The 20619-nt window shown below is 37.5% G+C and overlaps 1 long non-coding RNA gene across 3 annotated transcripts in view; it reads right to left on the reverse strand.

Moving 5' to 3' along the window:
* The window catches only part of LOC110834742 (uncharacterized), a 276144-nt gene that overhangs the window by 71903 nt on the left and 183622 nt on the right, over positions 1-20619 (reverse strand). For all 3 annotated transcript variants that reach the window (XR_015533920.1, XR_015533919.1, XR_015533921.1), the window contains exon 3: positions 5044-5140. This is a non-coding gene — a long non-coding RNA (uncharacterized LOC110834742). The remainder of the gene's footprint in view (positions 1-5043; positions 5141-20619) is intronic.

The following is a 20619-nucleotide window of genomic DNA, read 5'->3' on the forward strand; positions in this document are numbered from 1 at the left end:
TTCCCTTCGGGATTTCCAATCAAAATTTCGTATGCATTTCTTATCTCCCACATGTCCCTCTTCCTCCTCGATTTTATCATCTTAATATTATGTGCAGTTTATCATTCCTCTTACGTCCGAATATTCTTCCAAGCACCTTTTTTTTAAACGGATTAAAGTCACACTTATGTTAAAGTCAGCAGCAAATTACGTATAGCGAAGAAGGTCTACACGTCATTACATTTCATGCGACATTTTTACATAAATGCATTCCATTCTGTACCAGCTTGTTTTATCCTGGCGGTGTTTGTATTAATGGGGAAAGAACACAAAATGCCCGTCGGCTGTGTAATCATAACACACACACACCTGAAAATGGCAATTAGCATAACGAATGTGCATGGCAATATCTCTGCCAAAGACGTGCAAGAACACACAAAGCACACTTGTGACGTGTTTCGTGATTACGAAAACAGCGCATTATCTCGTGATGCGTGTTCCTTGCGACTGAAAATGCGTTGACCGGAGTGAGATAACTGCACTGTGATGTATTATTCAAATAAATCGTTTACATCTGAGGCGGTCGTGTGAGCACAAATGCCCGTCGATTAAAAATGTGTTTCTCCACCTTTCTGGTTCCGCGGAAACCCTTCCCACAAAATTATTTAAAACATTTTGATTAGACAGAATATAGATTAACTGAAATATCGATAAAAGGCCTTCTGTTCATTAGATATGTTTGGAAGTAAAAGTGTGACAAAATAAAATTCAAACTCGTAGGAATACAGCATAAGAAATAAATAAAAGAACACAATCTCAACTGGTGGAACACTTGGTTGAGAAACACTGGGTAAAAAGCACTCTCTTGAAAGGTTATCGAACATTATAAAACGTCAATCATTAAACATCTTTTGGTTTTTCCATGCTGGTACTTCATAAGCCTCGGCATGAGTTCAGGCCTAAGATTTTATTTCAGTGTACACAAATGAAGACCCCATATCCTTCAATAGCAGTCAAACGTCTTTTTTTAATTTTACTGTGGCAAATTATTAATGTGGAACTGTGTCGTTCTTGAGAAGTTAACAGTTGCTTAGCTGGTCAAGAAATTCACCATATTTTATGGATCAGGAAGAATTGTTACTTGCTAACATGTGTCCGTCGCTGGATCCTGCCCAGATTTAAATGAATTCAGTCTACATTGTCACATCTTACGATTTTTAAAATCGTTTTTAATATTGGCGTCACATCTTCGTAATTTTATTCATCTTTCATTTTCCTGATTTATTTTATGTCTTAATCCCTTACTCTCTCCCTTTTGTTTATCCTTTTCACACTTTTACCTCATTCAATCCTTTCTTCCGCCGTCCTTACAAATATATTTCTACTTAAAAATATAACCAGTATCATTATTTTATTTTCGTCATCAATGAGAGAAGTATTTCTAAAAGGTATCTAATGGTAGCAGCACATATGATAAAACACCCTGCCATCTGGCATCATTACTGGAAACATGGTCAGTCATGCATAACATATAGTCACTTACCATAAACCGTATTTTATTATTTACTGTAAATAATTTGAATAAAGAAAATCTTCTCAATTTTTAAACTAGTGACAAAAATGGTGGAGGAAAAAATAAAATTAAGAGTAAAATAGGAAAGGAGAGAAGGAATACATTTTTTGTCCGACTTCTGAAACGAAAGTGTCACATCCTTATTTATTTCCAAAAGGAATTTTTAACAGAATTAAGCCTCAACTAAAATTTATAATCTGAGGCACATTTTGCACGAGTACAATTTCTCCCTCCCCTGACTGCAGTGCGATGCCTGATAGCGGCGCTTCTACCCTAATTGAAGGGAGCGCCGTACGGTCAGGAAATGGCGCAGTCTCACGGCACAGGCGCTAATTGCCCCCGGGACACGGAAAATTCAGTCCAAGAGGTCTATTATAAAACTATTAAGTATACGGTAAGTTATTTTAAAAAATTAAAACAACTATAAAATGTGCATTCAATAACAACATTCTCTGACTATCATCTACAAGGTATTAGGGAACGTATCAGACCAAGTGGACTTTTAAGTTGGGCCATATCAGGGAACGTAAATCGAGACACGAAACAGTTTAACCCTTTGAAACACAAAGTTCATCTAAATTACACTTAAAAATTCAGTTCCTAAAAAAAATCACAGCACTTCACCATTACAAACTAATTGGCTAATTCCGTAAAGAAAATTATTCCTACTTGTTTTTAGAATTATACGAAACCCATAAATAGCGCACAGAATTCGGTCACGTTGCCTGGAAGACCATGAGGGCACCAACCCGTAGCTTAGCATCGTCAGTTCACATCTGATATGGATTTTTATGCGGCGTGTACAGAGGATCCAGTATAAGACTTAGTAGCTCTGCTGTGGGCATAATCGGTCTCATATGAAATTCAGTTTTATCTGCACGCACGTGTAAGCACAGAATCCTCAGGCTGTTCGTATTACAAGGGGCCACCGGTACCTCGGCAGCAGATGACGTGGGAGAGATAGGGCCTTTCCACGGACAGATGTGCAACAAAAGTCTCGAAGTGATGGTTGCGTAAACACAGTGTTCCTTTTCGAATCAACACAAGAAGAAAGCTGTACTCCAGCTTCATGTTATGTCTTTTCTACATAAGATTTTGACTCTCTTCTGGAAAGTTCCGCCATCTAAGAAGACAGCCTAAAAATTATTATTCGCCGTAAGGACCCAGCACAAATGTAGGTTTAGTGAGATCAGGAATATTATTTTACTCAGTAAACTCTTTAACGCCCAGTGGTACCTATATTTACCATCTCATTTAACGCTTAGTAACTCTATATTAAAGCGTAGTCCTGGGATTCTTATGATTTTCGGAATAAACAGGGATTATTTCCTTAAATACCATTAACCAAATGGTGCACAGTTGTGTTTTCTTCGAGGTACGGGCAAATTTCTTATAAATATTATGTAGATGAGCCTCGGGCTTCAAAGATTCGTCTATCAACTGCCTGGATGACCAATTTTTGGTAACGGAAAATGAATAGGACTTTTGTCCTTTCGCCAATATGTCCAGACCATCTCCAGAACCTTCTCGGGTTCCAGTACAATTATTATCGGTGTCGGCGGAATAGTGGCCGAAGCGTGAAGGTGACCATCTAGTGACGGAATTAAGAACTACGTCTGCTCGGGGTGGTGATTAGACAGCATTGGATAATTATTGTTGTAAAACGTTGTCTTTATTGTGATTTATAAACTGGGGTCTAAATTTTCTTGTCATAAATTTCTTCCTTATAAATGTTTTTTTATACAAGACACGTAAAATATGATTGTTTCGAGAAATTATGTTGGACCTATAGAGATACAAAACAGAATGAAATCAATATTGCAAACAAAACAATAATCAAATATGTGCTAGTGCACTGACACAAACTGAAGGCTAGTGAAGAGCCAACTTTCGAAACGTCCATTATATTAAATGCACCTCAGGTAATGGATAATATTCAACACAAACTGCGGTGTAATATATTAACAACTGTCGCAAACATTCAGAGGAACGTCAGATATTAACATAATTTACTTTCTGTTCTCTCTCACGTCATAATTTCTTCAGTAACAAACGGTGACATCAAAGCATGTCGTGAGGAAAGAGTTACTTGCATTGACTTGTATTTCAGGTCGTAAGCACACGGTACCTAGACTGTCATTAAGGAAGATTGAGGTTCTAATGGGATTAGATTTAATGATTAATTGATTTGAATTAATTTACATTCTTCTCGAGAAAGTTTTCACAGCGGGAACTTGTATTCGGATGGAACCAGGTTCGAGTCATTATGTAACAGATTTTATGACAAAGTATTTATCTAGTAGTTTATCTAGAGAGATATCTATTGTTAAAAATTATTTGACGTTTCGACAAACATTTTAGTTGCCATCTTCAGGGTGAATCTGTAACGGTAGGGCGTTTGGTCCAGAGTTGGGCTTCACGGAGCTGATCGGCGGAGGTGAAAAACGGCAACTGCAATTTTTGCGGAAATGGATAATTTTCAGAATCCGACGTCATTCAGCCCTGAATGCCAAAGTTGTACACAAGCCGCGAAAATCTAATGACGAGAATTATTTACAGTTGACACGGAAAGACATCTTCCGAAAGCTTTTCATACAAAGGGCAAGTGACAACAAACCAAATCTTTAGTTTAGTACTAAATTAAAGAAGGAAATGCGATTACTGGAGGTAGTTCGTTCAGCGTGTAGACTCCACACGCAATCAGACATGGCACATGAAAAGTACAATTAACACACTTGGCTTCCTTGCGTCGCACATTATACCTTTACTAGAAGACAGAACAAGCAGAGGCCAGTCCTAATTATTACTTACAAGACGGCAAATGTTTGAACAAAAGGTGAAGGAAGTTTTATTATAATTATTTTATACCTGTGTATTCGTACGTGAACACATTTTTAGTTGATGAATTGGTGGAGAGAAATCTATAATTTGCTTCCCTCCTTCCTCCCTTCGACTCTACTGCAGAAACAACACGTAATATTTATTTTTCTCTCAGTTCGGTACAAACAAAAAGGACCAGTCCGCTGTTGATCCACTGCAGAATACCTTATCGACAACGTACAGTCCGTACACCAAGATAAGTCCGCTGGGAAGTAGACGACGGTGAGCTCATTGCGCAAACGCGCTCTCAATCTGTCTATTCCTATTCCAAATGCATTATACTCCAGCAGTGCAGTGCATTGTGTAATCGAAGAGTGTTAGGGTGGTCACATGTTTTGTGAAAAGAGTATATTGTAGACGCTCATAACCCTCTCCCGGCGGACTTATCATGGCGCGCGGACAGTACATTACACACAACACGTTGCTTTCAGAACAGTGGCGTCATAACAGGGAAATCAACATATCAGATAAAATATTACATTCGTTCTGGGTTAATTACATTTATGTTAAACCACGGTTCTAGTTATAAATACAAATCACAAGTTCCACCTGCTTTAAAAATTGGTATTGACAAAGACTATTCTCCAACAATGAATGAAGTTGCTACTTACTAAAACAGAAGTGCTGTCTTATGCAGGCTGGTACCAGAAGAATTAATTGTCTGTCATCTTCCGCGCAGACTGCAGACATGCGTCCATGCGTGAAAACCTGCGATAAAAAACAAGAAGAAATTGAAGCCTAAAAGTTATACTAAGAAATACAATGACGCTAGAAGCCAAGTAAATTTAAGATGGCTGTACAATAAACTCGAAATGGATGCAGGCTTAAGACCATAAATTGTGACGTATGGAAATCATGTAATGGAAGTACAGGGCAGACAGATATATATATATATAACGCACAATACAGATACATGGACGGTATACAATGTGTCCTGTAAACAAATTAAATTTTCGTAACGTGTTAGAAGGAGCCTTCTTACAAATATACGAAAGAGATATTTCGCTCAGAAAGCTTAGTTCATGCTAAAAAGTCTATTATTTGACTATGGAGATAAATTCTTCTACTACAGCTTGACAAATCTGATAATGGCTTTCTGGTATTACAAATTAGAAACCAATACGAAGATATAAAACTAGATGGACCTTTCTCTAAATCAGTAATTAACGTGCTGCAAGATATTTAGTGAGAGACTTACAGATAAGCAAGTGGTCAATGAAAGTCCCCTTTTAAGGTACCCGAAGCTCAATGTATCAAAATAAATCTCTACACACAAAAATGCTTAGAAAAAAAAATGCAGCCAGTGAATAAAATTAACTTTATTACGTATAATTCTGTTTTATATAAAGCTAAGGCCTTCCGAACTCTTTTTACTCTGAAGCTGAGGGGGAATCGATTTCATGTTCTTGCCTACTGGCATTTCCATGTCAGAAGAAAAGTTGACATCGGAACATTTATGTCAATAAACATTACTAAATTATGTAAAATGTAGGATTTGAGGTTCTCACGGCGATTAACATGAAGATGGCTGTCTTCTGGGTTGTAGGGGTATGTAGTCTGGTAAAGGTTTACTTACGTTTCAGAGAAACTTTATTCTTCCATCATCAGGGCGAAGGACTGAAATGCATCTTGGAAAAAATCTTGGGAATATTTGATGTGATGTGAAATTAATTCGTGTGGTTTATAAAATAGGGTTCAAACGAACAGTGACGAAAATAATTTAAAATGTTCTGATTTTAGTGATAGGCTGAGTAACCACAACATTTCACTTTCCAAGAAACTGTGTAATTGTTTAATATTCTTCAAACACCACGCTAAATTAAATTCTAGAAGCGTGAGTGAATGCAGAACTCGATTCTTCAGTAGAAAGTCGAGGCGAACAAGTGCGTGGTAATGACGCGAAGTCACACTTGCAGGTAACAAGAAGAGGAGACAGACCTCGGTATGTTTGGATTGAAAAGTCTACAGCTGCCGCTACTTCTGAGCAGACTGTCGATAACACGCCAGATTCCCACCAAACTGCGTGCCCCTGTAATAACACGGTCTTCGTCCCCCACCACCGCCACCCTAATCACCTTTATCGCGTGTTTTAGATTTCTTGAGATTATTACGTTTTGATTGACTATTGTTTCTTCTTATGATCACATATCGAAACAAAATTTTAATTGTGTTCGGTGTGGAGTGTTTTTTTTTTTAAATTTAAATTCACATAAATCACTGCGCATTTCTTTTCGATAATTACAGATTACAAATTTGAATTCCAGTGTCGAGGAAAGACGAAACGTAATTTTATCTTTCAATTGCCTCAACAATCAGCATTTGAATCGATGAAATTCAACTGTAGATTAGCAAAATACGTTTTCTTTCAACCAACTGTTGTTGAGATTTAAATCGGTATCCCTGAATTTTAAAATCTTAAGAATTTTATTGGTATATTGATAAAAAGATAAAAATTCAGGTAGTTTCAGTTCTGAGACAATAAACACGAAGACGACTTTGTTTTGACCGCTGTGAACACCTCAAATCATACCTAAAACATCTTTGTTTCGTCTGAAACACTGTACAGTGCTTTCAGATAATCCTATAAAGCTCATTATGAATTCAACTTTCACTGATCAGAAAGCAATTTCCGGTGCATAAAAATGTCTTGGCAATCATAAAATGAAATATTTAGAGAAACGCTGAGTTAACAACATGCCATTATTGCAGGGATTTAAAATAAGAAGACGGCAAGCTTTGTAGTTTTGTATCGTTTATTAAATTTTGATTTCCCATTGTTTCTCTTGCATTGGAATGTACACATGAAACTCAACGCGCAGACCTACTATTATGGAAACAATTTCTCATACTTCAATGATCATGCTCATGAAAAGGAACGAAAACTGAAGACAGACTACATCACAGAGCCCTAGGGGGCGGTAAACTGCTTCAGTAGATTGTAAGAAAGGTAATTTAGCGCATTTCATAATAATATGAAAAACATGACATTCACAATAAGTCGTGGATTTCTTTGTTATTGTCTCATCCACTTTTAAAAATACTATATATAGTAGCTGTGACCAAACTGCATTATTCAAGGTCACAATAAAATCATACAACGTTGCAGCGAGAACAGCAGAGCCCAGACGAGTGAAGACAGCTCAGAACCCGTAGCGCAGCAACATTTTCAACTCTGTAAGGAGTTGGGGTGGGATTGGTTTCCATCCATACATGGTCTTGAAATATAACACTGTAGAGCACAATGGATGACTACATGGGTTCCTTTGAAACTAACTGTCGCTCAGCTGGTCAATAAATACAAACGACTTTCATAATGAGACTCAATGATTTATACCCGTCTTAACAAGATCGCGGCAGTAAATCATATTCTGAGACACAGAAATCAAATCTACAACCTTACACATCAGTTTTTTTAAAACTTATTTTAATATTATTCTACAATCTAAGCTAAAGTCTACCAACTTGTCTCGACTGTTTAGATTTTCTGACTAAAATTTAATGAATCAGCAACAAAAAGTTAAAATTACAAGTTACTGAATAAAATTATGTATCCTGATCTACAACGTGACGTAAATCTTTTTTGGAAAAATATCTGACATTCTTAGCGCAAAGCGAACCGAAACGAAATCTTTCAAGCTCCTGATGACCGGCTGGAATAAGCTAGAAAGAATTGCTTGGTTTTTTTGTGTCGTTTGCATTTGGTTGATCCCCAATGCTGTGGGAGTCATCAAAGTGTTTGACATACGGGGCGCTGACTTCCGCAGACAATGAACAAGGGTAGGCACATCGGAAACTGTTCCCGAACTGTCAGGCTGTAAGAATACAGAAATTCGCCAGTCACTTTTTGTGCAGAGCATTACATTTGCTGTTTTTGTAACACGGTATATCGATAGCAATGTCGATTCGGAAAAGAAAATTGCAGACAACTAGGCTAATCCTTTTCTTGCTGCGAGTAAGATATCTCAAGCAGAACCACTGCCTTTTCACATTTGGAATCATCTTGTCTCTGGGATCAATAAAAGAAGCGGTTAAACAAAATTATTCCTGGATCTTTAAGCATAGATACTTCACGTCACTATGGAAACATATACAAAAAATGTTGATATTGGTCTCATGCGCTGTGACGGATTTCGACTTAAAGCTTTTCATATTCAACACCGAAGATGTTCTTCCGAGACACTTATCTAACTACGCGACGTCACAACCTCTCAAACTTGGCATGAGAGAAAAAAGTTTTCTTGAGTGTGTTAAATATCAGACACCCTGAAAATGGAGCGAATATATTTTGAATTGAAAATAAATAATTATCCTAAAATTTTCCACAGTTTAAACTGTTCACGCTTTTATGAGGAGGCCGTTTGTTAGACAGGTCCTTGTTTCATGGTAGACCTACCCAACGAATCTCAACAAATGTTGTGATCCAACCAATCCGTTTTTATGATCCACCCTCCACAATTATTAGTGTAGACCTGCAAAGTTTCAGAAGAACCGTCTATCCTAGATAATTCTCAGACGACTAGTTTGATCAAATGATACGATCGTGGGTATTTACAGACTGTCAGTGGCACTAAGACCTTACCAATCCATCTTCAATCCGCTTATACACCATTCGTCAATCGTGTGTGGTTAAGCTTTCCTCGCTATTTAAGTACATCTGAACACAAAAGCAATCATCATTACGAGATCCTTACAAACACTCGCTCTCAAACAATACAATAAGGAAAACAACACCATTTATTGTCTGGCTAATGATAAGGACGAAATTTATTTATTTATTTAATTAAAGTTTTATATATTTTTGTCTTCATCTACAAAACCGTAGGCTTGCTATTTGGCAAGTATGCAAATTATAGCATAAGCAAAGGTATTTTGTAACACGACGTTGGTAGCCATGTCAAAAGTTTCCAAATAGGCAATAAATAAACATTCATGAGTTTCGCAACTGTCCGTGCATTAAAAAGTTCTTAATAACAGAACTTAAACACAGACAAACAGTGAAGACGACATTTCCTACCTCGCATCTAAAGTTTATACAGTCATAACTCGATCACCTGTATCTCGTTTGTGCAAATATGGTATAACGCGTGTAAAAAAGAGAATTAATATAAGAAAATTTCGTGATGTCCATCTTAACACTTACCCACCTAAACATTAGAACTCGACAACTATTTTTTTTTTACGGTGGGGAGTCAATGACTTTATGGGTCTGCGGCCCAGCCCCAGATGATACAGGGGAAAATATGGAGCAGCGGTGGAATGATACGTACAGGGTAAGACGAAAGGACTCGGAGAAAATCGTGCTCTAGTGCGACTCTGTCCACCACAAATCACATACGGACTGTCCGGTGAGTGAACACGGACCTTCACGGTGAGAAGCCGGCAACTAACTTCCTGAGTTATGGCACAGCCCTAAATTAACGCTCGGTAAGCACTCTAATACTACACTTTTGCTGTAATGGCGTAGACACTGTGTTAAGATGGCAGTGTGGAAAGTTGCAAACCTGTTAATCGATTTGTTTTTCCAGCGCTAGAAACGAGAAACGATGAAATGGGATTATCGAGGATTTGTGCTGTTGGTCTGGAGCTTTAGGACATAAATCCCACAGACAAAGCATATTCATTGGTAGATCAACAAAGTACAATCCCACCAAATAAAGCCTGCTTATTTCCACTCATGTTTGCACAAATGTTTCTTTTCTAAGAAATAAATAGTCAACGCTTTCCAAAGAAGAGATGTTCATGGACGCGTTACAGAGGAAAAACTTCATATGAAAGGGGAAATATAAGCAAAGGTAAGAGGAGTTTTAATCATCTGAACACAAACTGACATCAATATTCATTTCGATATTCACTAAACTAACAGATAATTTTAATGGTCGTATCTTGTCTTAACGTTTAATGGATGGTAAGTATATGTACCACCTAATTTAAAAATCAGTTATAGCATTTTGCTTATTCGATGTGTTGATGGGTTTCGTACGATTTTTAGTGTAACTGGAGATTATTTCTGTAAATAACATCAATGAATGACCTTTGTAATGGAGAATTGTTTTCTCTGCTATTAAGAATTTATTTCTTGTACATTATTTAGACCATATTCGGCTTCAAAAGCTAAAGAATCATAAGTTGTTGTACTGGATTTTAGAATTCCATACTATTTATTAGATATACCTTTCAATAACAAATACTTGCCCCCACTTAGTTCAAAATTAAAAATAAAATATTTCTTGGAAATTATACACCGTCGTGATTCAACTAAAAACCATCTCAGTTCTCCCGTTAAACCTTTTTTATTGAATCCAATCGACAGGGCTAGTCACATTTGCCTGGAAACAAAGGCAGATTCCAGTCTCCGAAACGTAGTGTTTTTAATTAAATTAAGACGATGGACAATGCCCAAGAAATTTGTTATTTCAACAACAAACCATAGTCACAGATGATCTATTTTCTTATTGTTAACCAAATTAATGTGGGCCTAAATGTAAAATATGGCCCTCAGCTTGGTTAAAAACAGTAAGTTGTGCTAATAAAACTACTTAGGACATAAAATAAGATTTCTTTGTGAGGGAGAAACACAGTGAATTTAGAATATCAGAAGTGGAACACAAGGGAACGAGGGTTAAGAACCACTGGTCTACAAGAAGCCAGGAATATGCAAGAAATGAATTTAAAAAAAAATAACAAAATGTAATAATCTTAACATCTGCTGCACACAAAGAAACTACAAAACAAAAAACTTGCCAGGTTATATAAGAGCAAACAATTAAATCACTACAATAGCGCACGTCCACAACATAAATGGTGGTTAATTTCTTTGTTGTACGTTTTATTACTTTGAAAAAGATTTTAAGTAGCTGCATCACACGTCTTCAGAATCACGATGTGCAGCAGTAAATATTTACCAACTAAAATAAAACAAAAAACTGTAACATGTAACACTTTACGTCTTGACATCCAGCAACACTTTCTTTGGTAACATTTCTTGTTTGTTAGGAAACAAAAGAGTTATTTCAGCATAAGAACAGTCAACATGTAGACTAAGGACAGGGCAGTAAACGAACGCCATATAATACCTTCTCCAGTCATTTAGTACGCCCTAAAAATAATGCGTTCTTGGCATGTTTAGTTTTATGCACAGAAATAATGAGATTTGACAGTGTTTGACATGAGATACATAAAATAAAAGGTACTCAGTTCAGAAACCTAACCTCGCTTATCGGAACAAGTTGATGAGTGATAGCCACTCAGAGCGAGTGTTACGTAAATATGATTAATAATAATTAAATACTCCATTGTGTGATGTCCGCAGCGGGATTAATTAAGGTCTGTGCACATCGTGTCAGGACGTGATTAGTGCGCGGTGACTGATGGGTAGTGTGGCTGTCGGTCATGATGCGGACCCTGACCTCTGACCTCAACGGACACACTGACCGGTCAATCGTCATGTCTCATCAGCAAAGACGTATATCGAAATATTATCATATTTAATATGCAATTAACGAAAGTACAAGCTTTTAGCCCTCTCGTTTTAATCCTTTAAAACTCAATGGTAAATAAACGTACCACCTCCTTTAACAATCAGTAACTCGGTATTCAATTCTAAAGGGTTTTGACGACGGTAATTTATACTTAAAATTATTCGTTGTCAGGACTTTTTCCATCGTCTGTTTTTAAAATCACGACGTTTAGGAGGCTGGTTCTGTCTCCGTCTTCAGGTCAGAGGTACCTACTCTGTTGTGTCCCTTAGAAAGAGCTAGAATCTGACAATGGACGGAGACAGAACCAGCCTCCGAAACGTCGTGATTTTAAAAACAGACGATGGAAAAAGTCCTGACAACGAATAATTTTAAGAGTAACTCGGTATGTTACAATTATTTCCTTGCATTAACGAGCTGATCATTCTAATTGTGGAGTATTGTGTTTTCTTTGAGGTACGGACTGAATTCTTAAATATTATTTGCATGAGTTTCGAATTGAAAGAGTGAAATAAATTTCACTGAAGTAGGATAATTGTTGATTTACTCGTATTATGAAAGATTTGTAAATTTACGATTATTATAAACCATTCCCGTCGACCAATTTTCAAATATCCTACCTTACGAATTTATATTCAAATTCATCAATGCTCTATAAATATTCACGTTGACCAACACGTTATTAAATACGAATATAGCAATAAGTTAATAATAATAATAATAATAGCCTATATAGGTCATGTGTTTTAACGGTAGTTAGTTGTCCACACTGGGCCACATAGCGTTGGATGATTAATTAATTGGAAATTATATGCATGAAACTAGTCATTGCTTATTCAAGGCAGGGCTACTGTTCCTGTATTTACATGAAGGGACTGAAGAAAACCATTTCAAACTTCAGTCAGTGTAGCCGGTCTCCGAGCAGAGATCTGAACCCAAGGATAAATGCTAACCACTCGGCCTCAACATAAGGCAACAACAACAACCTATTTAAATATCTGTACAGGTCTAATATTCCTGTTGATCAAAAATATTGAATTTGCCTCCACAAACTAAGCCGAATTGATTAAATTATTTATTAGAATAATCTTATTAGAAGGCCTACACTAAACGTAAGGGTTCTTTATAAGGAATAAATTTCTTTTCCACCTGAATAAGTGTCAAGTACTCGAGAAAATCATGCACGTTGAAGCTAGTTAATTATTACAAGGATAGAAATAGTAAGTAAGCCAAAACGTTGGGTAAAATTGACAAAACGAAACTTCAAAGGACAGAATTTACGGAAGAACTCGGAAACTTTCACAGCCGAAGCAAAAGTGAAGCTATTTCAATCTGTACTTCAGTCGCAGAGTAGCGAGCAAAAACTTCTCGTCCCACAGCCATTACAAAATGCCACACATTCGCAATCTTTTGTCAGCGCGTCGTCCACTTACCTTGCCTTTTTTTAAACGTGGCATGAACTGGCGTTTCTTTAAAGTGCATTCCATCGCCTCCACGAGGCATGATCATAATAACACCGCGTCTTCCAGATTCCAAAATTTCGATCTTTAAATCACCTAAATGCTCCGTTAAATCGGGTCGAATTCGAAGATGGATGTCTTCTGGGTTGTAACGTCGTATAGTCTGGTAGAAGTTTACCAACGTTTCAGAGGTCCTTGCTGCCTCCATCATCAGGGCGATAATGATAGAGGCAGCAAGGACCTCTAAATCGTGGGTAAACTTCTACCAGACTACACGGAGTTACAACCCAAAGACAGCCATTTTCTGTCTACTTACACGTCACACGGAGTTAGAATCCAGAACACCAACATCGACATAATGACACGTTCATACCAAGTTTTATGACAATCGATACGTTTTATTTAAAAGTTATTACTAGGGGTAAGGACCCGACACGAACACGGACATAATGAAACCACAGACCTGAAATGTGACTACAAGTAACAAAATTAAATGAGAAGATAACGAAGAGTTAAATATTAAGGAAAGAACTTTTACCAGTAAATATGGCTGGTCTCGGGTTCGATTCCCGGCGGTGCCCGAATTTATAACTTGTGTTGGGCAAGGCCGTGGTCTAGGCAACACGGAGTTTTCCTCCGGGGGCTTCCCCGGTTTCTCCGTGGCATCCCAACAATTACTCCATTCACACACAGAAGAAGGCAATGGCAAACCACTTCTGGATCATCTCCCAAGAACGTATATGAACAGGTCCCAGTCCGAGAAAAGGATGGAAGGATCCTGTTCATATGGACCTGTCGTCAGACAGAACACTAAATAATAATAGAACAGTTCATAGAAGATAATTAAATTATTGTAAGCACTGAAATTAACTGATACAAGATATTATCCAGTGGCAGTTGTGCTAGACTTAAGGGTTTCGTCAATGGGGAGAACAATTATTGTGTGCCCTATTTAGGCAACGCAACGAAAGGAGACCTTATTATTTTACGCACAAGAGAAATTATAAGGGCAGGTAAACTACTGAAAAAAAGAAAACGCTTCAGTTAAGGTTGAAGAAACAATTTCTATGGGCCTATAAATGGAATGCAGTGGAATTGGAATATTCCGTTCTTAAATAATAAGTCGATTAGCCGGTATTTTGCATTTGGACGGGTCAATGCTTATTTTATGCAGTCTCCCCCCGGGGGGTGAGGAGTCAGAATGACTTCAATCAGGGCAGCAGCCACCCTCTGGAGTACAAAATCGACTCTCAACTTCCCGCGATGTCCGTGCGCTGTATTCATGGAGCTGTAGACAGGCAGCAGTTAAAAAGCCAAACCTAATTTACATGAAGGCGGAGTCTCCTTGGCAGAGGTGGAGCCCGACTTCATGACCGCTTTCCATGATTGGCAGCCGTGAGTTTAAAAAGACGCAGAAAAAAAAGGCACAGAGTAGAGCAGGGAGGTGGTTAACCCTGAATGTGCCTGGTGGGGAAACAGGTACGATTTATGATACACCCTGCAGAACCAGAAACCTGATTGTGTGTTAGATATTCCGCTCGTAAAACAAAAAAAAAATTCCATTCACTGTAAAAATCGAATCACCCAAAATTTGGAAGCTTCGAATTTTCTTGGTATTTGTTACGCTTAATTTTGATGTACGAGCCCTCATTAAAGTACGCTCTTCAATTTTTTCCCCCAAGAGTCCGGGTGTTAAAAAATATTCTGCGCTTATAAACGTGGCTGACTTTTAGTTTTAAGAAATGGGTTCACTTAACTTGAGTGAACGACGTACTGCAACTTGAAGGACACACATTTTAGTTCCCAAATGCGTATTTCATTTGTGATCTTTACTGGAAGTAGGCCAATGAATCGATTACTTCAGATTCGAACAAATTATTGCCGCGTTAATCATAAACCCTGATTATATTAAATTAACCCTTCAATGGCTAGATGCAACGGTGAATAGTTTAAAACTATTATTCTGCCAACATTAGCTATTAACGAATTCAACTGTTGTAATCGGTGTAACTAACAGAGAATTTATTATGAATAAAAACACCTACAACCGTAATTTACATCACTGGGTAGCGAAACGTCGAATGGCTTTACAATAAACTTCGCATTATTAAATTCGACGCGAAGTAGGAATAAATAAATCTCACATCTTTAAGTTGTAATGAAGTTAACCCAGGAAAACTTGCAAAGTTCATATTTCTTATCTTACTGTATTCAGTCACACTTTCTCAGCCGCACACGATAAAACAACGACGAATGAAAAGACAATTGTGAATTATTAATTGGGAAGAAAGGCTTTGTGGCCGATTTTAAGATAATATCCCAATATTTTAGTGGAGTGACCGAGAAAAGCCACGAACACCTAACTGTGAGATAGAAACCTACCCGAATGGTAGAGGAATATTAACAATTGAATTTCAAGGGAATATTCAGAACTGAGATAAGAAAAAGTGAATCGAAAGTCACAGTCAAAGACGGCGAAATGTAAACATAATTCTGCAATGCGTCTGCACCATTAGGCTCGTGTGTGCGTACATGTAAAAGTCCATCATGATTTGGGGCTTTGCCTTCGCGAAAGAGACCGTCAAGTCACAAAGCAAAGGTTTTTGCTGTGTAACCGCGACGTGATGCGATGAAAAAAAGAACTCAGGTTCGCTGGAGATGGGATCTTGCTGACCGCAGGTGTCACTCGGTCTTCTTCTGGGTTCATTTCGGAGAAGCATGACTTCAGAGGAGTTCGCTCAGCGGCGCGGGACAATAAGAGCCAAAGCTTTGTACTGTATATAAGGCGAGTCCTATTAGTTCTGTGGTACTCTGCGGATGCTGTTGTTAGCAATTCGGTGGAAACTTCACATGATAGAGATGGTCGCACGTGCTAATCGCATGGTTAAGTAAAGTCACTGTCCAGTAGGAGCCAACTTGATTCCAGAAACGACCCGGTTCACTGACTCCAATTTATTTCTGTGTAGCAGAACGTTACGGCTTCGGATTGTTTACTTCGAGACTCAGCGAAGAAAAACATGGAAGGTAATTGACGATAAAGATTGGAAGAAGAAAAGAGAAACAGTGAGATAAAGAAATGATGGAAAGATGAGGCAAAGGAAGAAAATAAAACTAGGGAATGAAGATAAAGATGGACAGAAAGGAAATAAATAGAAATTAAACAAAAGAAAGGCGAAAAGCAAATAAAGAAAATTGTTTTATATAATTGCACGTTGCGGGATGTTTAGTCACAAAAGCGTCATTCTGTATATGAAATGTTTTTTTAGTGTTTTTTCCTGATAATGAATATATTAAGTCAATGAAATAGTTCCCACTACGTCTACAACAATATCTGATCTGCTTTTATATTGCATAGAGAGTCAAACTATTTTGCACATTTTATGAAACTGCATGACCGTATAAAACAATTTGTATACGAGAATGTTGGCTTCTTAACTTTAACACAGTTGCCTATCTGGTCGTCCAGGATTTTCCAGCATTTCTCCAGGACATCCCTACGACCACCCGATGAACACGATAGAAATTCTCCAGGACAACCCAACCCATCGTAAAACAACCTTACATAACCTACCCTTAACTTATCTGAGTTAACTAAACCTAACCTAAACAAACCTAACCCAATGTAACTTATCCCAATCAAACTCAAACGAGTCCAAAATAACCGACCCTCATAGGATCAAACCCACCACCGGTTAACAACTTCCAAATGACTTTCCAGGACTTCTCCAGAACTTCTCCAGAATTTCTCCAGCAATTCTCCATGACAAAAAATGTCCGCATAACGTCTCCAGGAGTCCTGTAACACTAATCTAGGACTTTTAAAGGATTTCTCCAGGAATTTTAATGGAATTCTCCAGGATTTTCCAGCACTTCTCCAGGACATCCCCACGACCACCCGATGAACACGATAGAAATTCTACAGGACAACCCAAGTTATTACTTCTAACTTGTTTCTCAAATTAGGCGATACCATTTTGCATAATACCTTCGTTGGTGCAGATAGATACAGTTTTCTCCCCATTAAAGTTATGTTTCCATCCGAGTTTCAAAATTAATTTACACATATGACCGTATTGATGTTCTTGGATACTCTCCAGGTCTGAGGATGGAAGAACTAAGTTCCTCCGAAACGGTAGGTACCTACCTACAAGTCCGCACGTCAACACGGTGTTACAGCCCAAAGGAACAACACTGACATCTTTACCGCAGTGATAAATCATGGGCTATATCTTACTTTTCTTTTCAGTTATAATTATGTTTACTGAGCTAATTGTAATGTTTAGATATTAACAGTAAATAGTGTGGTAATAGACATGTAATAAATATTCAATAATGCTCAAGAAATTACCAGATCGAGCATCGTTGTCGAATTCGGGAGCTTCAAAAGAAAATCCTAATCTAACTTACATTTTTTGTGATGCCATTCTTGTATATTACAAGATCTTAAACAGCTTTCAATCTTTCAATTGCTAAAACGTTACTGTAATTTAAACTTAATGAGTTGGAAAGTTTATTAACATGTCCAGAAAAGCTTTCTATTGGACGCAAACCTCAGACAGGCTTAGTGCAATCCAGTAAAAAGGCCTACCTTCACACCCAGTTTTCTTAAGATATTAACATTCTTTCAAGTCTTGGTTCTGCAAAATGGTATTTTTCTTCAAGACTTCCGGAAAAAATTTCTACACATTTGTTATTTCATCCATGCGTACTGCATGTACGGCCTACATCATGCTTCTTTTATAATGATCCTAATAATTACTTATGCATTTTTATTAATTATTTATTTATTTATTAAATTATCTCAAATTCTTTGTTATTTCAGGTTTCCAAAGTCCAAATTCTCGCTTAGCACTTAGTTCTCACAACCCTCAAATTTAGGTCATCCCACTTCTCTCAGAGCTAGACAACACATTTCACACTCAAACGAAACAGGAGGACGGCTGAAATTACAGTCGTCTGTATTTTAATCCCGATGTTTTTCGGTTGAATGCGGAGAGAAATTATTCTGAACTGAATAAGAAGTATTAAGCCTATATTTTACTACAAAATAAAAAAAAATGCTTCTTCAGAAAGGCTGCCAAGAATTACCCAAATGCCGCTTTACAAGTTTCGAGGCAGCTGCAGAAACCACAAGACAGGAAACACTAAATTAAGGTAGACAGTCTGTTTATAAACATTACATCTAGTAACAGCAAACTGTTATTAGTTATTCCGTTAAACATTATAACGCCTGTTGAAACCGTTTTAGTACTAGGTCTAAGCGATTTCTGTAGTCAGGATCTGGAGAAAAAAAAACTTGATTAAAACCAAAAGTTATAAAAAATAAAATTATCGACAGAATAGGATACATTTGGACATCGCTAACATGGAAATCCACCCAGTTGTCTCGAAACGCTAAAAGAATTTCAGAGGAAAAATCATAAATTTCGGGGAAAACAATCCTAAATGAAAATTACTATTTAATGCGGTCTTGCAGTTCATAAAACGTGTCTCATAGAAATAAGGTATGGCAATGTGAACTAGAGACATCTGGTGATATTTAAGGATCTCGTTGCGACCTGAATGAACACGGCTGTCAGATGGGATGAATACAGTCATCTCTCCCACGATAAGGACGAGTTGTGAAATCAGTGATGTATCTTCTTGACGAAGTTACGTCGAACACCTCAGTGCAAGCAGTTGATTAAAAGCTACACAATTAGGATCTTGTATCAGCAGATATTATATAAATTCCCTGCTATTAACCGGTTTCACTACGGTTCATAAAAAAATCAGCTTCAGAAATCATTTAACATTTAATAATATGTGAGGATGAATATAAATATTAAATTGGGGGAATCTTTGATAAGCAAATAGTTGTGGCCTATTAACATTAACCCGGATTATACCTACAAAGATTAAGAAAGAGCTAACAAATTAGGTTACCTCGGCCTCCCTCATCTGCTTGCAAATCAGATCCTGTATTAGACCCGAATTAATCTGCTTTGTTCTCTATTCTAAAGAAAGAAACAAATTCATAAAAATGAACATAAAACTCGTCTAGGAGGCCTATAATGAGTCAAGAGTATCACACCTTCACAATAATTGTTGTCCTCTAAGACACTCGACCTATAGGCGGCTCTGTCAGCCAATATGCTGCATGTATTTCAGTTTCCTTTTATTACCAACTTGGGGATTTATCTACACGTTTCTTTCAAGCTCTGTTTAAGAGTCTTTGAACAAATTTCAGGCCTTTCTGAAAGTCGGCTCGCTGCTCTTAAAGTTTGAGCAACGAGTAGACTTTCTCCAGACTCTGTTGATTTTTAATTCGCAAATTTTATTAAGGTAAACTGCTTTGAACTACCAGCAGACCTTTCTGCACGTTTGCTTCGGGCTTTTTTTATCTTTAACTCGAAGACTTCTCTGAAAGAGGCCTTGTGGTCCTGTTAATAATGTTCAGAGCCTTGCAGGCTTCTTTAAAAGTTTGCTCCAGGCTGTCTTTATTTTAAATCGGAGACTTCTCCGCAAGTTGCCTCAACCCGGATCATTTTCTCCGTCTGCTGGAACAGCGCATTGCGGCACGGCGTGAAACGCGATTGGAGCCGCTGTGCTTGCTGGCTGGTGTTCCTCAAAGGAGCGTGGGAATCAACTCGCCGATGCTGGAAATATTCCGTCAGACATCGCCACAATATCACCTGCATTCATTTCCAGTACAAGTCGCAATGGCAACGAACACAAACCCTGTCGAATTCTAGAAATATCGGTATTAAAAACAAGTTTTTACAGAACCCTGAGTAAAAACTTGCATAATTCTACTGAGTACTAAACAGGTGGTCTCCTATTTGGCGACATAATTTTTTCTAAGTAAAATATTCGTTTGAAAAAACCACTATAGCTCAGTCAATAAAGTAAATTGCTACTTGCTAGACAGTCGAGGCTCAAATATTAACACGAGAACCGTGGGTTTTACAATCTTCCCCTTAATTTACACATCGCATAAGAACTCTCTAAAAACCTAATATCAAGATACAGAATGCATTAGGCTTTACACATACGCCCTAATGGCGAGGAAGTTAAATTTGCCTGTAGATTTCGAAATATGGCATTACTCCGCTTACAAAGCTAACAGCTATCAATCAGAATTTAACTTTTTATCTTTAATTTGACATTACCGTAATCTATAAATGCAGATCCTAGAAGATTACAATGTTCATATGACGTGTTCTTCCACAGTATTATACTAGGTAGAGAATTGACAAAAATGTTGCCATGG

Source organism: Zootermopsis nevadensis, unplaced genomic scaffold (assembly GCF_977971745.1).
Source record: "Zootermopsis nevadensis isolate Lab colony 2312 unplaced genomic scaffold, Znev_1.0 Znev_ptg000007l, whole genome shotgun sequence".
Classification (NCBI taxonomy): Eukaryota; Metazoa; Arthropoda; class Insecta; order Blattodea; family Termopsidae; genus Zootermopsis; species Zootermopsis nevadensis.